We start from the raw sequence: 24,280 nt of genomic DNA, 5'->3' as shown, positions 1-24,280 counted from the left end.
GTCTACTAACGCAGAGAGCCCTTTACACTGTAAACCGTTTTTTTAATCATATGGCAGAAGTGCTATTTCTTATTTACACACTCTGCAGTGTCAATATGATTGCTATATGTATATTCGATCGATCATACCGAGCTAACAAATCTACGTTTGCCTTATTAACTTGGACGTATTTACAAATCACGCCTCATGCACTGCCTGGGAAGGGTTAAGTGTCTTGGGACATGGTTTTGGCACCAGACTAGTTTGAAAATATACACTGTATGAAATAAGACACTGGACGAGTCAACTCAAACAGCTGTGGCGAAAATAACAGTTAAATAGAAAACGCATGCACAGACAGAATGGGGAAAAGATACCGAAAAAGTGTTTATTCAATTATATAATTTTCCCTAATATATCCTATAAGCGAATTGAAAATGGCACACTGCCAAGCTAGCGCTTTTTGTTGTGCATTGAGGCAGCATGTTTCAATCTAACGTTTAAATGTTAAATGTTAAATGTCGTATACTTGTAAAGCGCACAGCTGCCCCAGCAAAGGGGCGTCCCGGCGCTGTATACCGCTGGGGAACCCGTCCTGGCTTTCCCTGTGGGATGGTCCCTACTGGGAATCCCCAAGGTGGAGCCAGGCATCCCCGGCGTTGATGGGGCCGTTGTGGAGATTAGGCAAGCTAATGCCCAGAGTTGCCGAGTGGGACCCCAGGTTAGAGTAGGCACCGAGGCGAGAATTGTCGAGTCCGCTGACCCTGGTCCACGACCCTGCCGCGTCGGGAATTGAACCCTGGTCCCGGGCCGACTTCTGCTCCCGGGTCTGCCGCCTCTAACCAGTGAGCCACACCACTCCACTATTTTTTACTATGGAGCTCCATGATTAACGAGGTAGTATGCCACACTATTATTTCTCCTTGTGGAGTTTGCAGTGAACGTCGACCAGCTTTATTACTATTGGCACCAAATGACAGCTGATGCCGGCAGTTTATTTTTTGGAAGTCCAAAGAATGAGAATGGGAGCCCGCCATCCCATCTGTTTCCTTTACATATGGATGGGCAGAGCTTTCAGGGAACGCTTCCTAATGTGTGTTGTAGTCCTTAACCTGTGTGGTTAATTTTTAATGCAGTGTTCCTGCGCACAACCAGCCAACACGTGTTTCGTCAGTGGGTTGTAAGACCCTTGACTTCTTCAGGGCTGGAGAACAACATGGAAAGTGAATCATGTCATAATGTTGTCTGTTACGACCGTGATTGTACAGACAAAAAACACACATGACATACCTGTATAAATAGTTACAGTACCAGGTGTGCCCAAACAATAGAATGTTATCAAACAAAAAAAAAACAAAGAAATGACCAAAATACCCGTGAGGTAGTAACAGTTCTTAAATTCAAACCTATATAATTTCAAAAGGAAAAGACAAAGATCCAATTAAGGATATGAGGTGAAAGGGTAAAAAAAGGAAAAAGCAATATGTAGAAAAAAGAAAGAAAAATAAGGGGAATAATGAGAGGGAGAGGAAAAGAGGAGAAAGTGATGTCATAGTAAATGGCATATGCCATGATCGTATGTGATTTTAGTGAAAACCCAGTGAAGAGACTCGAAAGATGTGCTTGCCAAAGAAACCACTTTCCAAAGAAAAAAACATCTGCGGTTTAGGTGCCGGTGAGACTGAAGCAGTCTTTAATAAAGAAAAAGCTATAACAAACGTGAACCCGTGCAAGACAACGCGCACCTGCAGAGAGTATAATAGGTGCATAGACGTATGGGACAAACAAAATAAGCATTCCAGTTAGACACTAGTTTTTCAAACTATATGGGTCTCTAGATGATACGTGCCTAAGAAGACAGACTACAACATATAATGCCCCCAAAGCTCACCTCTAGACTGGTGATAATTCCGACCTGGTTGGTCATACAGCAATCGTTAATTCCGTGTAACTCAAGTATTCCCAAATCTGTGAGTTTGAAGGGAAAAGTAATCCCTGTCACATGTCTTATCATTAAGACCCTTCAAAAGTTTATCCAATACTGACACTAAAGCAGACTACAAAATTTCCAAGAAACAGACAATTTCACTAGCAATCATCTCCTTACCTCAGATCCAGAGAGATGTCTTGTCCGAGCCTCTAAAATCGATTTTCGCCAGGTGCGGTGCTTCCAATAAAAGTTCTGACAATGTATAACCAACGGCAGTGCTTAATTTGTAAAATATTAAGTGCAGGTGCTCAAATTTTTGTAGGAGGTCACACCCACGTCCCCGTATCCACCCACTTCCTCTCCTGGCTCCACCCACTTCCTCCACTGGTTCCACCCGCCTATTTCCCGGATTCCAAAGTGATCTTGGCTAACATTTAAAGACTGGAAGAGGAAGCAGTTGCACAAGACACTACCAGTTGGCAGCTCACTACTTCCAAAACCACTCCCCCACACTCCGTTAAGCACACCAATGGATTTGAGGCTGCTCTGCAGGAAGGTGAAACTCCAGTGACGACTGCCTGTTTAGTCTATGTAACAGCATTATGGTACGGCACAGTTGGTGAGCAGTCCTGAATAGCGGCCAATTGGACCAACAATGAGTGGTACCTGTAGCCAGTACAAGGCTTTGAAGACCAAGCGTAACACAATGCGTTGTAGGACTTTTAGTTTTTCCTTATACAATTGCAAGCATGTGTGCTGATGACAGAAAACAGGAATACTTGAATGTGCCACTCAAGGCAAAATAATTCTTTTTGTAACTTAAAAGCCAGTAGCAGTGGAGGAATAACTGCATCCGTGGGTCCACTCTATTAAAAGGTATTTAACATAATGAGCCATTTCTATTCTTTGCGGATAAATATAACAATGAACATTAGTACACAGCTGATGGCAGAAAAACAAGAAAACCAAGTTTACCTGAATGTGCCACTCATCGCAAAATTGCCTCTAGTGGCACGTTCAGGTAATCTTGCATTTCTGCCATCAGCTGTGTGCCAGTGTTCAGTGTTATATCTTTCCACAAAGCATTCAAACTGCTTATTTTGCTAAATAACGTTTTATGGTGTGTGGGGATCACAGCTGCAGTTCTTCAGCCACTGCTACCGGCTTTTAACTTTAAAAAAAGATTTCTTTCGCTGCAAAAGTTAAAAGTCAGAAGCAGTGGAGGAAGAGCTGCAGCCCTGAGCCCAACATACTATAAAATGTTATTTAGCATAATCAGTCACTTGAATGCTTTGTAGACAAATATAACACTGAACACTGGCACACAGCTGATTAGAGAAAAACAAGATTACCTGAACGTGCCACTCAAGGCAATTTTTTGTTGAGTGGCAGGGTTCAGACAGTTTTGTATTTCTGCCATCAGCTGTGTACTAGTGTTCAGTGTTATATGTGTCTACAAAGCATTCAAATTGCTTATTTTGCTAAATAAGGTTTTATTGTGTGGGGCCCACAGCTGCTGTCACTATAGATGCATAATTGTTTATACTGTAATATGCCCACATTACATGTCTATTTTTATTGTACCTCTCTTTATTGCTTCCAGTAATACTATTACCTTCATTTTCTACCAGCATGATTGCACTATACACTTAGGGGGTCATTAGGATGACGGACGGACTTAGTTCGCCCGCCATCCTATCGGAATTCGGGACCGCCCGCCATAAGGGCGGGGGTCCCGTGGGGGTTATTAGGATGTGCCCACCACAGTGGCGGGCGCATCCTGCATTTTTAACAGTGTGGCGGGCGGTGCTCTCAGCACCGCCCGCCACAATGCTATAAATGTATGTATGTATTTGCATACACAAAGCGGCAGGCACCGCGCGGTGCCGACCGCATTGTATATGCAAATTCAGGGGGGTACCACAGGTACCTCCCATATGTACCCCCCACCACGCCTTCACTTTGGGGGTCCGCAGGGGGCCCCCGAAGTGAAGACCGCATGCCTTTCCGTGGCAGCGATGCCGCCACGGACAGGCATCTGTTCTGGCCCATTGTAATATGGCTGGCGGTGTCTGATAGACACCGCCACCATATTAAACCTTTTCCGCCCCATTCGCAAGGTGACCGGGGCAGAAAAGCGGCAGACGGTCTTTCCGTCCGCCGCGGTCCCCTCCGCCATACTAATATGGCAGGGGGGCATTTGGCTGAGGATGGCGGGCGGATTGCCCCCGCCAGGCCGGCGGTGGCTACCGACAGCCTGGTGGGGGCAATCCGCCCACCATCCTAATGACCCCCTTGGTTCCAGGTAATACCCTGGTTATCCTCCTTTGATGTATCAGTATTCTGTCGATCTTAGCTGCCCTGCGTGTCACATAGCCACACATCACTTAGCAACCTGGTGACACATGACGATATATGCTCGACTCTCTCTACCAATGTCTTATCACGTTCTGCTGAGACTGCAGAGACGGTGCCTCGTGCACGTCTCACCACGCAACATATACCTATTTATGAGCACACCTCGTACAACCCAGCTTTGTCTCTGTAAGGCTGACCTTGGTGGCCCGTGTTTATTTGGACATGGACTGACGTGTCCTCATGCATCCCACACCCAACGCTTCTCATTAACTGATGCAGCCGCATTCTATTTATCGCCAGTCACTTTTCCATAGCCTGTTCCTTCAGCCCTTTCATCATAGGATACTAATGTTTGCCTGCCTTCCTTCTTCAGCGGCCCACGTTTTCCCTACCCGACACATAATTACATGTCCCCATTGAATCAGGATTATCTTGTCCTCAGCATGGCCCATCAATACAGACTGCCACGTTCTGCCAAACACATTAGAAGCTTAGATTGCTGACAAACATAGCACTGGTGAAAGGGCTTACTTACTGGCACTGAGGGACAGCCTTTTTAGTTTTTAAGTAATGTGCGAGGGAGCAGACATGCGCCACGACAGGCTGATTGACTCTGTCGTCAGATAATGATTAAGGCGGCAACTGCGCAGTATCCCGGGTGGGCCGAGGGTGAAAACACTTCTGATTGGTCCGATTTGGGCCACAAACTTGTTGATTTGACAAGGAGGGACGAGGCAGGCTACTATTATATTTTGCAATTGTTTATTGGTAGTGCTCTATGCTAGCGAGCTACCAATGAATGACTGCAAAATTGAAATGGGGTGTGACGGTGTTGGTGACCTACGCCGAGGCAGGGAATCACCAGCTTTAGCTTCTGACGGTAATGTTCTGTGTGTGGCTCATATTTAGGTATACGGCTGACCAATTGTATCCAATTCGAAAGGTTTTGTGCGCACGCATTTATGTGCGATATCAGCTCTTCATGGGGATGTGGGGCGAACTGGAACAGTGGCAGGACTCAGAGCAGCGCGCAGCCAAAAAAGTATGATTCATAAGGCATGTGGACTCAACTAGCCCTGAGAAATAAGTGCCGGTGCTTAGCACCGGAAAGCACCGGCATAAATTAAGCACTGAACAACAGCAAAGTAAGCCGTACAAAATGTCCAATTTAAGGACTGCAAGAGAAATAAAGATGAGAGGAAATGGCCGATTATTGTCTTCACAAGTTACGCCAGTGAGACAACAGGTCGCTAACTGTACCGGAGTGTCTAGAAACTGACACTTACCCTTGGCGAGTGCGCCCAGCGTTCTGCATATTCTCGGGATCTCTGCCAACCGGATACGGTTGGACAAATGACCCGGAAGTGCATTAATACGGCCACCTGAATTCGGGAACTGGACCATATAACCTATCCATGGGCCGACATATTAGTGGTGAAAAAGCTCAGCTACGAGGGATTGTGACATACGGCAACTAAAAATTGATTGGCAATAGTAGGGGCGGTCAGAGTTAGACAGATTAGATTACAGGCAAGGAAAGCACAAGACATGGAATACCCCGGAAGTGTTGAAAAAAACGGCAATACACTTAATATTACAGTTGTGAAAACTGATAAAAATCATTATGAAGAATTGAGAGCGAAATCATAACATGTACAGCAAAGCACTTGGGCCCAGATGTAGGTAAATCTGATTTACCGACTCGAGAATACCGAATTTTACCGATTCGGTATTCTAGATTCGGTAAATCAGATGTAGGTAAAAAATCGGTAATTTTTACCGAATCTGTATGATTCGGTAATTACCGAATCGGTATTTACCGATTCGGCAATTGCCATTGATTCCTATGGGCCTACAGGCCCATAGGAATCAATGTCAATTACCGAATCGGTAAATACCAATTCGGTAAAATTACTGATTTTGCAAGGGGAACAGGGTGTCACTTTGACACCCTGTTGCAACCCTGATTTTGGCTTGTGTGCCATGTGGCACACATACATGCCCTTAGGGCATGTATGTGTGCCACATGGCACAGGTGCACATGCCCAGATGTGCATGTACACAGGAATTCGTTATTTACCATGCAATTGTATTACATGGTAAATAACGAATCGGTAATGGCCTGTGGCACTGTTTGAAGTGCCACCTACATCTGGATTTACCGATTCGGTAAATTTACCGATTCGGTATTTTACAGAATCGGTAAATATACTGATTCTGTAAATTTGATGGCCCCTACATCTCTATTTGCAAATACTGGTCGGTAACGGCTGAAATCGGCCGTTACCGACCGGTATTTGCCGACCTACATCTGGCCCTTGGTTGTTACGTAAAATATCACGCAAAATCAGAAAATCAAGATGTGCGTTGTCACAAATGCTAACACGCACATTCCTAAACCAAAAACATGTAGGGTAACATCGTACGTCAACATTCAGAAGACACCATAAATTACAAACCAAACTCCTATGTCGAGTTCTGTTGCATGAGACAGTCCATTGTAGTCGTTTATGGTACATAGTATACCATACTCAGGTCCTTGTAATACATATCTTATGAGTCTACACAGTTGTATATGAAAAGTAAAGTACAGTGAATTGCAAAGTTGTACATGGTGTGCCAGGTCATTTTGTTGTAATACATGGCTTGTAATTCTACACAGTATTCATAGGTATAAAAAAATTGAATAAATTACAGTGAAACGCATAGCTGAACATGGTGTGTCAGGTAATCCGAAAGAATTACAGGCACCACTGTAAATAGTTAGACCATTATGTACCAGATATAATACGTAATTCATGCTTGGCATTCAATATCACATAACAAAACAGGTAAATCGTACCCACAATTATGTGATGTTCTTGGTGACACCACGGAAAAGGAGAAAACAAAAGGGGGGTGAGCAAGAATATTGTTTTGGTGTGGTTCATAATCAGATCAAGTCAGTGTTGCACCCACTACAAATGGTGAAACCTCCAATGTAGATTAGCAACCATGCAGTTTAAAGAGAAACGAGGCTTCCTCAAGTAAAATCCAAAGAATTCTAAAAACAAAGTCAGTCCCCCAGTAAGTAATGCATTTCGCGGTCACTGTTCAGACCCAGTTCATATGTTTTAAGGCACATGATCCAAAACGCCTCAAAAAGTCTGAGTTCCCAGTTGCCACCTCTAGGGCTCGGATATATTACATCTATTCCATAGAACACAAATTGCTTAAGGGGACCCTGTGAAGGGCACTCCCATACATGCAAAGCCATAGCGTATCTGGGGTCCCGTAGTTTTACAGCCTGGGTATGCACCATAATTCTCTCCTTCATAGGTCTGAGAGTGCTGCCAATATACTTGCATCCGCAAATTTGGTGTTGCAATTTATATTGCACCTGATCACATATGTCTTATTCGGACCTGAGAAATCCTTCTTATGGTTGGATGCCCACCTACACACCCACAAGACCCACATTTGTGGAAGCCCAGGGTACGTGGTGTCAACCAATCGCCACTGGGCTGGGAAACAGGGTAGCTAGGACTAAGACTAGTCTTGAGAGTTTTCCCCCTCCTGTATGTAATTTGAGGTTGTGTGTGGATATGTTTCGTGAGTGTGGTATCCTCTATTAGGAGTCTTCAATGTTTGTGAAGACTTTTAGATAAAGTCAAACTATAGGTATTAAAATTGGTGATCAATCTCACTTTGTCACTTAGATGTTCCTGATCTTCCGTTCTGCTCTAGACAGGTTCCCTTGTGTGTAACCTATCTGTTTAAAACTGGACTTCATGCCCTTAAGGCACTCTCAGACTCAACCTCATTACTGCAATTCCTCTTAGCTCTCATAAATTCACCAAAAGAGATGGCCTGTATTTGGTGGGAGGGGTGAGCCCTACTGGCATGCAATATTGAATTACAGGCAGTGTCTTTGCGAAAGAGGCGCGTGTGCAGGGAATTGTTGCTGATGTAATGCTGGACTCACTGTATTGATGTGTAAATTTGATATCATGTTTTTTGTCTGTACAATCATTGTTGTTACAGACAATTTTATGACATGATTCACTTCCCATGTTGTTCTCCAGCCCTGAAGAAGTCAAGGGTCTTTCAACCCACTGATAAAACAAGTGTTAGCTGGTTTTGCGCAGGAACACTGCATTAAAATTGAACCACACCGGTTAAGGACTCCGTCTTCTTCATTTATGAACTTCGAGAACAGTGTTTTCATATTTTTGTTGTACTCTATTCCTAGTGCATAGGACTTGAAATGTATTGTTTCGGACCATCTGGTCCTTGTTTTGGGTGTTTAAGGGTTTTTTCCCCCACCTGTATCACCGCATTTATTCTTTCCCAAACAAGCACTTTTCACGCTTTTTGGTTTGGCGCTGCTGTAAATACTTGTGAGAATTAATAACCCACCCCTCCTTTTCAGCCTTTGCAAGTGTTGAATATGGTCCTCTAAGGGCCCTCTGCCTTTCTCTTTCTTTTGGTTGAGGACAGTGCCAACTTAGAACTTACAGGATCTCTCATGACTGAGAATCTTTCACCTTATCACTGTGGGTAAAATCTCACCACTCTTTTGGACCGATCATGCTTTGATAGCATTCTCCCTCTCAGGCAGAGAGGTTCGCCAAGCCAAAGGACCTCAGGCAAGTATACGCTATGGTAGAGCTTGGAACAAACTCAGGAAGCCTTGTTTGGATAATCTTACATCCTTATCATTACTTGCCACTGACTCAGGCTGTTCAGTGGAGGATAACTACTCTTGTCTGGAGTAGCACATTTTGGGAATTTTTGATATAGTCATTCCTTTGAAGGAAATTAAATCAGATTATAAATCCTCTGCACCCTGGTAAAATGCCTGATTAAGACTGTTAAAACAACGGTGTAAAAATATAGAAAGGAGATGGTGTATAGCTTATGAGGAATAGAGTAAAAGAGCCATTACAGAATGCTTTATGTGAATATAAGCTAGGTATCATAAAGGCTAAAGTGGATTTTTATGCTAGCCCATTTTAGCAGCCCCAAATAGCACCAAGAAGGTGTTTGACATTATGAGAGAAATGTCTAATCCAGGTTGTCTATGTCAAGTGATTGTGCCTTCACAAATTCTTTGTGACAATTAAGCAGTGTTTTTTGAAGAGAAGATAAACACAACTGTGGATGGTGTTAACTCCTCAAATCCAGTACAGGTTCTATTGGAAGTTCAGAGGGGTGGCCTGTATCCATTTTTGCCAGGTGAGGTGTCTAAGCTATCCTTAAATTAGACAATTTGAACCCCTCTCTATGGAATGTTGTCACACTTTGGCCATGGCCACTCTATCTAGCTCACCTTTGGATGTCCTTCCAGTTAAAGTCTGGTAGAAGCAGGCATAAGTCTTTTTTTCAGTAAAACATAAGTCTTTTTTCCCCTGCTTAGGCAAATCTGCAATCAATCTCTGCAATCAGGCATGGTGCCACCTGCACGGAAAAAATTGATCGTTACTCCCAAGCTGAAAAAGTTGTCTCTGGATCCAGCTATTTTGAGTAATTATAGACCTTTCTCTCTCCTGCCTTACCCAGTTGAAATCTCAGGATGTCACATCAGTAAGCTTCTAGCCCAATATCTAGAAAATGATAATTGCTTGGAAGAGCAGCAATTCGGATTTAGGTCAGGCTACAGGACTGAATTGGCCTTGGTTACAGCCATGGACCAGTTAAGAATGTGAGTCAATGAGGGGCAATCAGCTGTGCTGATTCTATTGGACCTCTTGGCCGCATTCAATTCGGTCTGTCATACCACAATCTTAACTCTGTTAGCGACCATTGGGGTAGGCGAAACAGTCTTGGAATGGGTCTGCTTATATCAATTGGACAGATCTCAAGCAGGTGCGCTCCCTCCACTCCTTTCCCAGGTTAGGGCTTTTAAACATGGAGTGTGACAAGGCTCTTCAAATAGCCCAATTTTGTTTAACATCTAATGGCCCCCTTGATCAGACTGATTAAGTCTTATAAGGTCACCTTGGTCAACTATGCCGACGATACTCAGCTTATTCTTTTGTTGGCAAGCAACTTTCTTCTTTTCATGACTGCATGAAGGAAATTATTCAGTGGCTTAGTTTAAACTCCCTAAAGTTTAATTGTGATAAGACGGAGCAACTCCACTGTGCAGCACAAACAGTTCCAGGTGTACTTCCTCCCAATTTGTGGCCAAGGCCATTTGAGGGGCCTGTTGTTACCGTTAAGTCAGTTCAGAATTTTGGAGTCACGTTTGGCGATAAACTTAGTTTGGAGAGTCACTCTAACAAAGTTGCTGGCAATTGCTTTGTGCTCTTGGGAACTCTGCAGAAGATTTTGCCAGTGCTTCTTCATTCCACCAGAGCTTTGGTAGTCTGTAGTGTTATTCTCAGTCCCCTGGACTACTGTAAAGCTCTTCCATTGATGCGCCACAGCATTTATTACGTCGCCTGTCGAAAGTTCAGGTTTAGGCAGCCAAACTTGCCCTCCATAGACCTAGGAGAGTCTCTGCATCCCTGACATTGAAGGAGCTACATAAGCAACTGCTTAAGCAAAGAATCTGGTTTAAATCACTCTGCATCACGTTTAGAACCTTTCAGAGGCTGGGCCCCGTTCCTGTGCAAAAGAGGCTGAGAAGCTACTCTCCTAGCAGATCTCTTAGATCTGTGTCAGCCAATCTGCTATGTGTGCCCAAGTTCAGGATATCTAGCAAGGTGAACGGACCTTTATGGTCTGTGCAGCCAAGCTGTGGAATTCACACTTCCTCCCTCATTAAGGTCCTTAACCGATCTGTTGCAGTTTCCGAGGAAGTAAAGACCTGGCTCTTTCCCAAGCAATTTGGAATCAAGGCTATTATCTTTAGGTGCTCTAATTTTGTTCTTTTCTTGGGTTCTTCTATTTCTTTTGTGTTTATCATATTCATTTTATTGGCTAGCGCCAGGATACCAGTTGGTGACAGAGCGCTTTGTAAATTTAATAAATAAATAAACTAAATATAGCAATGTAAAATCATGGGAAAATAGGTCATCCAATATATACAACAGAATTAGGACCCATTAGAGTAGAGGATGAATGCCCTAAATCACAATGAATGAAAGGCAAATATGCGGGTGGAAGCACCCAGAAATTATAATCCATGGCCAGAGAGGGCGAAAACTCTTAACGTCTTGAATCAGGGTTTCAGAGTACTGGCATGCATCTGAGTCCTAAATTAGGGAAGCATGCTCTAAAACCGAAACGAATCGAGGGAATTAGCTGAATGCAGAGTTGTGTTATTGCAGAAAGCTGATACATAGCTGGCAATGCTTACCAGCAACAATCCAAGCATGATTGCAGGCGGGGGTGCTCTATATGCAACCGCTCGAAGGGGTCTGGCATCTTGTAGTGCCCCTGCAGCAGGGTTCATAAAGTAAGGCACACAAGCGTCTTGCCATGTCTGTGCTCTGGGAGAGGGCTGGAAAGCTGACAGTGGTCAGGGGAAGGACGCACGGTGCATGCGCATGGCGTGAGATGCAAAGGGCTAGAATGCCGGCCTCAGTAGAGTAGGGGTCTAGGCGGGGTGTGCTTCAGGGGACAGAAAAAAAGACTTGATGAAAGACTAACTGGCAAAATATGCACATTACATCTGGTATTCTTACACTTTTTTTTATTCAATCAACAAGAAAATACAGTTGAAAATTATGGCCCAACAAATATTTGCATAGCACATAGCATGATATACAACATTCCCTCAAAAAAGGTGAAACATAAAAATAAGAGATTCCAGAGCAATTGGGAGTTTCATAAATACATGGCATGCTGTGACAGGGAAGAGATGTTCGGCCTTCTTGAACTAGGAGATGTCTGGAATTGAAAGTGGAAAAAACGCTTATACTATCCTATTCTATTCCTCCTCTGTATTAAGTTCCTATTGTAACTGAGTCACAGCAAACAATCCGTTTGCATTCCAAGCGTTTTAGTAGGGTTTGGTTGTTGCCCCCTCTTGGGTGGGGGCTCATGTTGTCAACCACTTGCCATGTTGAATAATTTTCGATGTGACCTTTATCTGCAAAATTATCCACCAAGGGTGCTGTTGTTATTCAGCAGCAGATCCTACTTTTGTGCTGTGAAATCCTAGTTTTTACTGTTTTGGTAGTTTGCCCAATGTAGATCAAATTGTAGGGACAAAGGATACAGTATACCACATTGTTTTAATTACAGGTTGAAAAGAAACTGAGGGTCCTGTGAATTTAGTCATAATGAAAGGTTTTTGTGTTCAAGGTCTAATTGCAAGCTGTACATGAACCACAATTATAATCTCATAAAACAGGAGCAGGCCCAGAAGGGGATGTATAGGGTTGTCTTCCGTACTAGGTTTGTGTGCCCTATTAAGGTGATCCTTAATGTTGCTGTGAAAAGTTGGCCTGGTATATGCTGTCCACTAATTAAAGTGGGCACCTTGCACCTGTCCAAACGACCCTTATGATGTATGAGGTCAAAGATAACGTTTAGAAAGCTATCCTAGAGGTATCTGTGAAGAACAACCTTCAGGCTTAATCTTGAAGGAATGTAAAGCAGCTTATTTTACCAGGATATCACCTATAGTATTAATAAATGAAAGAAGAACCTCACAGTAGTTATAAAATATGTATTTATTTATATAACACTCTCTAGTATCCTCTACACGAGGATACAACACATAGAACACAATACTTTATCAAAGATGCAGTTGTAACTAGCACAATACACAGTGGACTCCAGGGGGGGACCAGACCATATACTAAAATAGTGGTATAAGAACCACGACTGGAATCGAGATAGTGTCTAGAACACGTATAATCTCTGGGACCCCAAGGGACCATCCAACGTGTGTAAACAGGGACTCCACGGAGGACGGGTGCAGTGTGGAAACACAACAACGTGCTCCGTACAATTCTATGGGGAAGTTGCGGTTACAGTTTTAAAGTTTAAGGACCCTTCTCAGTGGACTTTGAGGAAACCCTTTGGAACCTAGGAGGTTGGAGAGCCACCCCACCTGTGGATACTGGATTTACCTATCTCAGGAAAGCCGGGTGCATAGGTCTAGAGTTGTGTCGGAAACCCCTGTCGTTTTCAATGGAGGGTTGCAAAAAGAGCTGCTGTCAGGAAGGAAGAAGGTGTCTCAAACATGGTGAGAGGGTAGCTCAACCTCAAGGAACTTCAAAACCCACCTCCTGTGTTGCTGAAGCCTTCAGAGTCTGCAGGACTCAGGATCAGCAGACCGGACAGTTGCATTACGGTGCCTGTGACTGCAGGGGAGTGACTCCTTCACCCCAAGGGAGATTCTTCAGTTGTCCTTAAGTGCTCCACAGGTCCTGCACAAAGCCTGTATGGTGCCAGGGCACAGATGAAGCTTTGGACAGAGAGGGAGAGGGCACAGCCAAAGTCCAGCGAAGTCCAGAGTGTCCAGACGGTCGAAGGTCAGTGGTTTCTTGTTGCAGAATCTTGTCCACATAAAATCTAAGGTCCTGTAGTCAGGTGAGCCCTTAAGTACCCACAGGAGAGGGTTGGACTGATTCAGGTGACCCTCTTAGGGGAAGGTCTGGACAGTGGAGAGGATACTTTGTCAGTTTCGCACCAGAGCGGGATCCAATGTGTCTCAGAATTAGTTTGAGCTGGACTATGCACAGGATCACCAAGTGTGTCCATAGTGCAGACTTTCAGGCACTTTGGAAGTGCACCCAGCCAGCCCCAATACACTAAATCCTGTCTGGGAGGTGGTCACACCTCCTTGTGACAGGATGCCTATTGTCCTGCCTTCCCCTGCTAGAGCTTGGCTCAGCAGCAGGAGGGCAGAAATGTGTCTCTGGTTGTCAGCAACCGTTTTGTGTTGCCCAGGTCGAGAAGGCTGGCACCGGAAAGACCAGTGAACCCATGAAGCTTGCTTCAGAAGGGTGGCATCATACCTCCCACACTGGTTACCGGTGTGGATGTATGATTCCAAGGTGTTTGATACCAAAAACAACATGTTTTGTTTCAGCCATTTTCGAGATAGCATTTACCGTGAGGTTATAATGCACCTCTACCTATATGTCTGGCTGAGTCACAGACAGCCCAGGAGAATGTTCTCCGAAGGCTGCAGAGGGACTCTGCCCATGCAGGGGCACCCTCTGATATAAAACCCTGTACCCTGCCTTCAGGATTGTTAAAGCTTGCTATAGGGGTGACTTATAAGTTTTAGGTGTAGTGTCACATAGATATAGTAAACTTATATCTAAGTAAGTGGTGCTAGCACCAGTTTACACAGGCTGCAATGGCAGACCTGTAGTTCCATTTTGCACAGCCTCTCATGAGTGGCATAATACATGCTTCAGCCCATGGGAGGCCTCTGAGGTACCTATGCCCTGGGTACATGGGAGCCATATACTAGGGACTGACAAGAGTACTACAGTATCCAATTTGGACTGAACCTAGTACATGCATAACATTTTAGGGAGAAAGCATACAGACTGGGGTCATGATTAGCAGAATCCCAGTCAGACTAGTCAAAAACCAGCAAAACACCAGGAAAAAAGTGGGGGTAACTTTGCAGTCAGATCCTACCTTCCGCCAGTTGTGTCCCCTCTTGAATGAAAAGAACGGTGCATCTAGCCCCAGATTAGTTGTGGAGAGGACATTCCAGTGCTTTTTAATGCTTTTTATCAGGTTATTTGTGATAGGGCAGAAGGTAGTACCATATGTAATTCTATTGAGTGGTGCTCCATCTGGAGGCTGCAGAAGAACTTCCCTTTGTGTATACTAACATTGTTTGAGAGAGCTTTGATCAGCCATCTGGGGTAGCCTCTCTCAATGGTTTTATTAGAAAAGGTCTCAGATTCTTTGAAAAAGTCTTCTCTCAATTTACAATTTCTACATCTTTAAGGGCCTGTGAGTGTGAGCTTGATTATTGAAGCAGTATGTTCCTCTCTGTTGGCTTTAGGAACAGAGTAGTGTAGAGACATTGGGGCAGATTTACAAGCCCCTTGCGCCACTGGTGCGTCACTTTTTGTGTCGTACAAGTGGCGCATTTCACTGCTTCATATTTACAAGGACAGGAAAAGCCACCCTGCGTGACTTTTCCTGTCCTTGTAAATATGGCCCCTTTGCACACAGCACTTTGCGTGAAAGAGGTGTTCCATGGGTATTGCTGTGGGTGTTTCCTTGCAACACCCATGGAACCATACACATTTCCAGATTTAAGAGGAATCGTTAATCTGGAAATGCGGTTGAATGCTACGCCCCGCCCAGGGGAGGTGTATTGAAGCGCAACGAGGAGAAATGTATTTATTTCTCCTCGTTTTCCTTTCCTTTGTCTATGTGTGCTGCATTATGCAGCACCCATTGAAAGAGGAATCACCTCTTATTACTGTTTATGTACAGGAAGGTGTCCCTTCCTGCACATAAACAATCATTGAAACAATGATGTTTTTCCACTTCTGGGGTGCAGATTTACAAGCCCCTTGCGTCACCTTTACGACACTGTTGCGTTACTTCTGTGACGCAGCGTAAGAAAATGCGCCACTAAGCAACAGATTTACAACGTAGCGGATATAGTGAGATGCGTCACATTGGAAAGCCCTGATCTACATTATACCTGCGTCAGGTATAATGTATGCAGGGTGGGCTTTCTGTCGCAAGGAAGCCCTGTAAAAGTGACATTTCACTGAGTCACTTTGACGTCCATGCTGCGTCAAAACCTTATGCCTGCTTGAAGCAGACAGAAGGAGTGACGCAGCATGTTAGGTATAGGGCGCCCCAGAGCATTTCTGGAGTTGCATTGCGCTTGCGACACGACTCCAGCAATGCGCTGCCCTTACACCAGACTCGCATCTGACTATCCTTGCGCCACGGTACGTCGCATTGTAAATGTGACGCATCCGTGGTAGTCCAAGGGTATTCCTGCGTGCCACATCTTTACTGGTGCATCCCTGCTAATATGCAGGGATGCGCCAGTCCTTGTAAATCTGCCCCTATGTGTGCTAATGCAGCACACATAAAAGTTAAAAAACGTCATTTCAGATTGTTTTTGTGCAGGAAGGGAACCCTTCCTAAACAAAAACAATCTCCCCACGACGCTGGCATCCTTGCACTCTGGTACAAGGGTGTCTGCGTCTGCACAATTCAGCAGTTTGTGCGCTAGCACGGGGGGAAGCACAGAGATGAGACATATTGTTGTAAATATGTTGCATACCTGTGCTTTGAAAGTGCCTCAGGGGCACATTTACAAGGACTGGTGCATCCCTGCATATTATCAGGGATGCACCAGTAAAGATGCGACAAGCAGGAATACCCTTGCGCCACCACGGATGCATCGCATTTACAATGCGACGCACCGTGGCTCAAGGATAGTCAGATGCGTGTCGCATCTTCTGGCGTAAGGGCAGCGCATTGCTGGAGTCATGTCGCACGCGCGACTCAACTCCTGCAATGCTCAGGGGCACCCTATACTTAACACGCTGCGCCACTCCTTACACCTGCTTCAAGCAGGCGTAAGGTTTTGACACAGCATGGACGTAAAAGCGACTCCGTGAAATCTTGCAGATTTCACTGCGTTCTTTTTTATGGGGCTTCCTTACGACAGAATGCCCACCCTGCATACATTATACCTGACACAGGTATAATGTAGCGCAGGGCTTTATAACATGATGTATCTCACTAGCTGCATCACGTTGTAAATCTGTTGCATAGTGCGCATTCTTTACAATGCTGCTGCGTCACAGAAGTGACGCAAAGGTGTTGTAAAGATGACGCAAGGGGCTTGTAAATCTGCCCCCAGTGCGGCACAGCCAAATAGCTTGTAAATCTGCCCCATTTTCTGCTTCTTTGACTGTCACATCTAAATAATCAACACTGGTGTTACTGTGATGTTAAGTGAAACTAAGGTCAGGTTGAGATGAATTAAGTGGTTCACAGAAAAATATCAACTCTTGTTCCTTGCCAGACCATATCATAAAAACATCATCTACATACCTTTCTTTTCCAGGTACGTATTTTTTGGAAGAAAAGGATTTAAAGCATTGAGGATGTACTTTTTTTTTCTCTATGACATCTACGAACAAAATATCAGAGATTATTTAAAAAATATATATTCAACACAGATGCGTAATTTTTTTTACGCTGCACCATTTACACAAATTTTAAACGGCATGCTCTGTTAAGATGCATTTTTTGCAGCGATAGATCGCCCCAATTTATTTTGTGTGAGAAACAATATCAGGCTCAGGGTCTGCTGCACAAGAGAGGCAGGTCATAGTGGAGTATTTTGCATTTCACTACAATAGCCTCCCCTTTGCCGTGTGAGAAATTCTCAAATTTCTCTATGTTCAAAAGGACTGATGGCTAAAGGTCAAAATCCACCCACCTATTAAAGTTAATTGGGCAGGATTCGGCTTGCATCTGCTAACCGGAGGCCTACATGGAACATTAGACCTCCATCCCAGCATATGTAATGTTCTGACACTGTGGCCCTATGGTTTCAATGCTGCCACGCTGCAAAACCGAATACTGGCATGGAGGTCTACTGTTCCATGCGTTTACAATTCTTTGCAATATGTTACACGCTTATTTCAATCCCCCTTATTTTAATGAGATGGGAAGGTTACATCTTTACGTGATCTGCCCCTTTGTACTTCATTATGAATGTGGTGGTGTGCACACCATATATACCTAATTAATCCAATCGAAATTTCTTTAACATATTTGACCTTTTGCGTGCAACCTGGGTTTCACCTTGCCATCGTGCAATTTGAAAAATTCCATAAGTGGGGAGAGCAACATTCACACTCCACACCCTGGTGCACTGCATTTATTTCGGATGCTAGATCCATCATATATTTGTCCGTTTGTCTCATTCATGTTTATCCATATTTTATCCTTTACTTTGTCATATTATCTTCTGTGATTCCGTCTGTTCCACATCATCACCAAATTGCTTTTGAAACTTTACGTATCAACATGTGCCCATCCAGGCCTCCTTGTAAATACGATCCATACACAAAAAGTAGTTGTCAGCAGTATTCTTTTATTCGTGACCCAATGCATTTCGAGCAATTACTTGCTCTCCGTCAGGGGTATCTGAAATTTCACACAACAAATATTTCCATTAGATTTAGTCTGAACGGACCCACATTCAAATCTAAAATCTATCTTGTGCATATGTACTATTCAAAACGATGTTATGGCATTATAAAATTAGACAATCATTCTCATAAAATCACCCCTGATGCTTACACCAGAAACGATCAAAACTAACATTTTGAGGTCAAAAGGCTAAAAAATTAGGCTTTCTAGCTATTTGTTCATGCATATTTTTGTGAACACCCGGTCTCTTATCGCACATGGTTCTTGCGCTATTTATTAGTAACATTCACACAATTGCTATATTTATTATTTACGCATGCCTGTGGCTTTATCAGTTTAAATGCTTAAGCTCTGATCACACAATTTACTACTGAACCTCACTAATACCAATCGCGCGCAATGCGTACCTGCTTTTACATTCTCCTAATCACAAGTCCCGGTTCATCATGAACTCCTAATTACTCTCTCCTTCTTCCCGCCCAACTTATAAACTAATTTGACCCCTCCCTTTCCTGCACAAACAGTCAGGGTGAAAGGTTAACCGTGGGTGTGCCTTTGTGAACTCACGCTACCATAATGCATCATAAACATCAAACCCTCATGTTATTCAAATGTGTTTACATTGCACAAGTGTCCATGTCCTTTCAGAATGCCTCCATACTCACTGCCGAGAACTCGCTGTTCTAATAATGTGGCGCCTTTCAGACGGTGATGCCTTTTCTCCAAACATTTCATCTTTAGGTGCAACACCAATGTGGCAGTTAGTGTTCATAATGAATGTGGTGGTGTGCACACCATATATACCTAATTAATCCAATCAAAATTTCTTTAACATATTTGACCTTTTGCGTGCAACCTGGGTTTCGCCTTACCATCGCGCAATTTGAAAAATTCCATAAGTGGGGAGAGCAACATTCACACTCCACACCCTGGTGCACTGCATTTATTTCGGATGCTAGATCCATCATATATTTGTCCGTTTGTCTCATTCATGTTTATCCATATTTTATCCTTTACTTTGTCATATTTTCTTCTGTGATTCAGTCTGTTCTACATCATCACCAAATTGCTTTTGAAACTTTACGTATCAACATGTGCCCATCCAGGCCTCCTTGTAAATACGATCCATACACAAAAAGTAGTTGTCAGCAGCATTCTTTTATTCGTGACCCAATGCATTTCGAGCAATTACTTGCTCTTCGTCAGGGGTGTCTGAAATTTCACACAACAGATTTTTCCATTAGATTTAGTCTGAACGGACCCACATTCAAATCTAAAATCTATCTCGTGCATATGTACTATTCAAAACGATGTTATGGCATTATAAAATTAGACAATCATTCTCATAAAATCACCCCTGATGCTTAAACCAGAAACGATCAAAACTAACAGTTTGAGGTCAAAAGGCTAAAAAATTAGGCTTTCTAGCTGTTTGTTCATGCATATTTCCTTGCTTGTCTCCTTCCCAGTATAAGAATTGGCTTGGTAGTTTGGTTTGCCCTGTTCCCATCATGCACTGGGACAGGAACAGACTAATTTGCATATAGCCAGGTTCTGAGCTGGGATGGTGCAATGAGCTAAAAAACAGGTGATGGATTAAAACCATGATCTCTTGACTTGGTAAGAGTATTCTGCATCATTCAGAAACTCTGTCCATCACCACCCCCTTTTTCCCAAAAAGTTTCTGATGATATCCATAGTAGGCCAATGGCACTGCTCGAGTCATTCATAGTTATAGATCCCACCCTTTCCTGTTCGTCACAGGGTAGGGCTGGTTGCGAGCATGGTACGTGAGATCTGGCATCTTGTCCACAGTAATGGTAAGTGTTAATGCTAAACTTCTATTACGTATATTATGCTGAGACACTGGTCATGCAGACCATCCCACTGTGATACCCCAGGCTGTGGAGGCAGGCTGCTGACCCCTTTAGAAGTGGAGCTGTTGTATTTGTTCCTCAGCAAAGTTGATCCAAAAGTCATGCAGTGCTTTTGCTCCTTGTTGAAGTTGATCCAAATATCCTCACCTTTTGAGAGAGTCAGGCACAAAGGGAGAAATGTGTGCATATAGTGTCCTGAATTGTGGAGTATTCAAATTGATCGGTGCAATGGTTTTAGGATGTTTTATTCCCAATCTGGACATATATTGATTTTAAAGACACTTAGACATTGTGGCATGCTAGATGTTTGTGGTTGTGTAATTCTGGGGATATGGCTCTGTCATATAGCATTAAAACAGACATTGAAATGAGCCCCTGTGGGTCATAAAATTAATGCCAAAAATACGGACTGATTTCTGAAAAATTATTGTTATAACCATTAAGCGACTCAGTTCCTGTTTCTATTTCTCATGTTTTACTTAATCTTTCATTCCATAGAGTGCTTGCTATTTCCATCATCTTGTGTTTCTGTATTTTTTCATGCCATGTGCCAGGCGTTTATGACGGGATGCGATTGAGAACTCTGGAGCTGAGGCTGAAGACAGTGCGAATTTCTCACAGTGCCTGTCAGGCGGTTGGCCTCTTTATGTCTACTCATGACCTTAAAGTTTAAACAAAATATCTCAGAATAGACAACCCAGTGCAGTAACCAGCTAAGTGAACTGTGTTTATAAGAAATACCCTAACTGGTTCTTCAGAGCTACTCAAAGCTGCCAGCCTACTGAAAACCATAAACTGTGTACCTGTCTTTCACCCTTCTTCATCCATCTCACTGCTAAGAGTTGAGTCCCGTATTACGATAATTGCACCTCGGCAGTCATCATGCACAACATGGAAACACTTCCTACACAGAATCAAAACAAAGACAACGCACTTCCAACCACAGCCTTATGCGGTGTAGCATGCACCCCATATAGCAAGTTCTTCAGTTCTCTACATAGAGGTAGTAAGCTCGCTGCAATACAATACAATATAATACTGTAAGGAACGGGGTTCTCTTTGCCAGAGGGCATCCAGTTTGTATCTGTCGTCATCTTGACTTTTCTATCTGGTTTTTATCAGATCTGGTGGCACATTGGAGTGGATCTGTTTTCCATGTCTGCAGACACCCTCTTCCAGCTTTTGCTTGGATTGGAAATTTCGTCAGTCAGGTTTTAGAACATAAAGCTGAATTTAAATGATTTTCAAGTGCAGTTCTTGAAAGTGCAGTCTTTTTTTTAAAAACATCTGTTTGTTAAGTAGCAGAGAAAACAAGCCAGAAGTTACCAAGTTCCTTCCCATCCCTCCTATCTTGGTTGCTTCAAAACCATTACTATTCCACCCAGCTGGCTTTCCTTTGACATCTCTGCACTGTGTTCCACCAGGATACAATAACACCATCATATCGCAGATGGGGCCAGCCTCATTCCATGCCTCTACCATGTCCCCCCAGGTGTCCCACACATTCTCAAATTTTTGTGGGCAATCACACGCCTGATAAATCAGCTTTTCTGCCCTCATGCACCAGTTGAGGTTTGCCATCGAGTCCACCACCTTCATGATCATGGCTGCCCCCCAGTATCTGATGTTTTTTTAATGGTTTTTATTGGCAGTTTTCACATTTGTTTACAAGTACAATTGAAAAACTGGACATCTGTTATTGTACATCAAAAATTGTAGGATAGGATGTGTCCACAAAAAAGCAGATACAGATAAAACAGCAATATGTGGTTACACTAATAACACAGGTCAGCCGTTCATAAGCAGGCCTCTGGTTGGAGCTATAAAAAAATAGCAACAATTGAGATACCAAAAGGTAATTCAAAGTTTGTATAGGTCGGCCTGTTGAAAGGTAAAAGTATCAAAGTTATGAAATTGTGATCAATGTTTATAATGAAACCAATTTAAAGAAAGATTAGAATATATGAGAAAACAATAAACATATCAAGTAATAAACCCAAATAAGAACAACACTTGCTCGTAATTACAGCATAAAAAATAGCATAGAGGTTGTAACTCGGAAGTGTGCCACTGGGGCCACTCATGATATCGTCAGGTGATGGGCAATACCCAGGTGTCATAGAAAATACATTTTACGGCAGGGTGGTGGGGTGGAGAGTGCCCGTCACAGGAGTCGTAAAGTGGGGTATCTTAGATTAGGTATGTACAGAGTCCTTTCACCTCTTCCCTGTGTAGTAGTGTGCCTGAGCCCACGCCAGCATTGAGAGAACCCACGTGGAGGGCGCTGGGGGATTGGCTGCCTTCCTCATATTGGTGATCAGTCTCTTTGCCAGCAGAAGGGCAAGGTCCACAAACTGAATTGCTGCCCTATATTTTTTAACACAGCAGTAAAGCCCCAGGCACACCTCCTAGGTGTAGGTCATAACAGCTCACGTGCATCGTGTCAAGTGAGAAATTACATTGTTCCAGTACCTCGTGAGTGGCAGGCAGGATCAGAGGATATGCACCAGTTCCACATCATGCATCAAACAGCGGGGGCATACAGCATCATTTTGGTTAAAATAACGATTAAGTTTGTGGGGGGTGAGGTAGGCACGGTGTAAGGTGTAAGATTAAATTAATTTGAAATGTCTGTTTAAGGACACTCCCTTGGGATAGGCCAGAGTAAATCACCATTCACTGTCGGTTCATGTGCATCCAAGATCTGTGTCGAAATATCGCCTTAGCATGTCAATTGGCATTGGTGTGTGTGTGCGCAGGCGGCAGACAAAAAACGGGTTTGGGGTGTACCCGTGCCCAGAACAAGAACATGTAAGTATCGGATGATGAGATGTTGCGGGGTTCCTGCTGTATCTCTCCCTAGGATTGGTTTAGTATCCCAAGAAAGGAAGTATGTGGGAGAAATTGTCCAGGTGGTAATTCAGAGCCAGCCAGTAGGACTTCTATAGAGAGGAATGTCCCATCTCAATATAATTTGCTCAGGGTGTGTAAGCCAGCTGCATGCCATTGTGTTATTTCCCTTGTGGGAAGTGGATATGCGCCCACGTGGCATTTCAAGTAGTGGTAGGGTGGGGGCATACGGTCTGGTCGACAGGATACTAAACAGGGCCTTGCAATAACATCTGTAAGCAGTTTGGAGGAGGAGGAAGTCTAGTGGAGGTGCCCTGGCAAGTGGGTGGAACAAAGCAAGTATTCTCTCCAAATCCCAAGGAGGCAGGAGTGTTGCAGTGTCTGCCACGTTGTCACTTGTAAACTAATGCAACATCTACTGGAGTTAGGAGGCCAGGTAATATTGTTCGAAGTTGGGGATATTGAGCCCTCCGTTGTCCGTAGGGAGTCAAAGCTTGAATTTGAATTTAAAACATTTGTAAAGCGCAGCGTTCACCAAACGGTTTCTTGGCGCTATAGTAGAAGGTCTAGCAACAGAGGGTGGGGTAACCAAACGCAAAGGAAAATGGGCAGGTTTACAAGGGAAAAGCCTGTCGAAATAGGAACGTTTTAAAATCTCTGCGGAAAGATAAATATTGTGTGGCCAAGCGTAGGTGATCAGGGAGGGAGTTCCAGAAGGTGGGAGCCAGAGTTGAGAAGTTGGCTCCACCCCACTTTTTACGCTTAAAACATGGAATTTGCAGAAGGGATTTAGAGGAGGAGCGAAGCTCTCTGGTCGGGACATAGTCTTGGATCAGAGAGGAAATAAAAGCGGGGGCAGTGCCCTGGCGAGCCTGAAAAACCATACAGCCGGTTTTAAAAAGGGAGCGTTCCTTGACAGGGAGCCAATGAAGCTCCTTTAGGAGGGGTGTGGAGTGGTGAAAGCGGGGGAGACCATACACCAACCGGGCCGCTTGGTTCTGGATCATCTGGAGCTTCCGCAGGCTGTATGCAGGGATGCCGTTGTAAATGGCATTGGCATAGTCCAGCCGCGAGATCACCAGTGCGGACATGATCAGCTTAAGTGCTTAGGGGGAAAAGAAACGGGAGACAGTACGAATAGTTCGAAGAGTGAGAAAACAAGAAGAAACAACTGAACTGATATGTGAGTGTAGAGTGAGTTGGTTATTGATTTTGACACCCAGGGTTTTAACTG

At 43.8% G+C, this 24,280-nt stretch overlaps 1 protein-coding gene across 2 annotated transcripts in view; it reads left to right on the top strand.

The window, feature by feature from the left end:
- PKIA (cAMP-dependent protein kinase inhibitor alpha) overlaps positions 1-24,280 on the top strand; it is a 312,952-nt gene that overhangs the window by 71,589 nt on the left and 217,083 nt on the right. The window contains exon 3 of one of the 2 annotated variants that reach the window (XM_078685612.1): positions 9,666-9,772. The exons of the other annotated variant lie outside the window; for it this stretch is intronic. The gene's annotated coding sequence lies outside the window, so the exon portion shown is untranslated. The remainder of the gene's footprint in view (positions 1-9,665; positions 9,773-24,280) is intronic. 2 annotated transcript variants of the gene reach the window in all.

This window comes from Lissotriton helveticus, chromosome 4_1, assembly GCF_964261635.1.
Source record: "Lissotriton helveticus chromosome 4_1, aLisHel1.1, whole genome shotgun sequence".
Taxonomy (NCBI): Eukaryota; Metazoa; Chordata; class Amphibia; order Caudata; family Salamandridae; genus Lissotriton; species Lissotriton helveticus.
Note: the sequence above shows the minus strand (reverse complement) of the source record. Positions and strands in the feature narration are given on the sequence as shown.